The sequence below is a fragment of the Myotis brandtii genome, unplaced genomic scaffold (assembly GCF_000412655.1).
Source record: "Myotis brandtii unplaced genomic scaffold, ASM41265v1 scaffold5665, whole genome shotgun sequence".
In the NCBI taxonomy this organism is placed as follows: Eukaryota; Metazoa; Chordata; class Mammalia; order Chiroptera; family Vespertilionidae; genus Myotis; species Myotis brandtii.
Genome location: NW_005370113.1, coordinates 4306 through 5779, shown reverse-complemented (window position 1 = coordinate 5779; position 1474 = coordinate 4306).

Below are 1474 nucleotides of genomic sequence, written 5' to 3'. Positions count from 1 at the left end.
AAAAAGCTAATATGCAAAGTGTCCCCTTGGGAGCTTGACCAGGAGATGGGAGTTTGATCACTCGCTATGATGTGTGCTGACCACCAAGGGGGCAACACGGAACATGGCTGGTGTCAGCAATGTGGCGCTGGCAGCAGGCAGCTATGGGGGTGCTATCAGCGGTGGCGGGGGTGGGGGGTGAAGCAGGGTAGGACGCTGCCTGGCTCACATTTGCTGAGTGAGTGAGGGAAGGAGGAGGCAGGGAGGCTGGAATGCAGCGAATCTGATCGGCCCTGATCGCTTGCTAGGCCTAGGGATTCTACCTGTGCATGAATTTCATGCACCGGGCCTCTAGTAAAAATATGTTAAAAAAACAACAACAAAGTATAAATGCAGGTGATTGTTCCCAGCTGACCTAAAGTCCATAAACATTCTAAGTGTTAAAAGGACAGAGAGTGAGAGTAGGGAGACAGAAAAGGACCATCATGCATGATCCCTGGAGCACATGGATGAGGAGGGGCACAGACACCGAAGTGGAGGAACAGAAAGTGGGGGAAAGCGGGGAGGCCTGTAGCTGTGGGACACACGGGCTGAGCCTCGGGAGACACTTTGGCCTGTGACAGGAGCTGTAAGAAGTTGGAGGCGATGAGGACCATGCAAGGTGCACAGGGTGTGTGGCGCCCATCCCTCCCACTCAGGAGCTCCCTGTCTGCAGAGGCTGCAGAGCTTCAGCCTGCCTTTCCCAGATGGCCTTGCAGCTGGGATGAATTTGAAGCTCTGGGCAGCACACCAATGCAGTCACCACATGATTACCCAGCAGCAACCGCAAGTCCAGGCAATAGCTTTGAGACGCAAAGGCTGCTAGGGCTGTAAAGTGATATCCAGACCCTGAGTCACATCAGCAGTGCTGTTCAGGGAGTCACAGCCTAGAGCCTGCTCCTCCAGCCCCTCCCATGACAAGTAGGCCCTTACTTCACTGTTTTACTGGGAGGGAACCTCAGGGCTGGCTTGGGGATGGGGGCGGCGGGCAGACCATCCATTCTGCCATCCATCCTTTGGTCATCAGAAGTCCCTTTGCAGGGAGAGAGGTCAGTCACTAAATCCTGATGATTGGAGCCAAGGAGTGACACAGCTTTCTCACCAACCAGAAGAGGAGAACCGTCTGTCCCTGGGGAGCCCCTCTCTTCCTCCTGCTGCACACCTGGCATTCTTTCTATACACCCCAAACCACCACACTCCTGCCTGTGCCCTGGGAAGGGATCCCTGAGGCCAGATGGAAATAACACCCAGGTGCTCATTGGAGAGATAATCAATTAATTCCTGGGGCAAAGGGGATGCCAGGAGGGAAGCAGGTGAGAGAAGGAAATGCCAGTGTCCTTCTGGGCTTCAATGCAGGCACCCGGCTCCGCCAGTCTCAACCAGGAGACCCGGAGTGTGGAAGGGAAATAAGACACCAACACAAAAGGCAGGTGAATGGCCAACGGTGGCCTTCGGT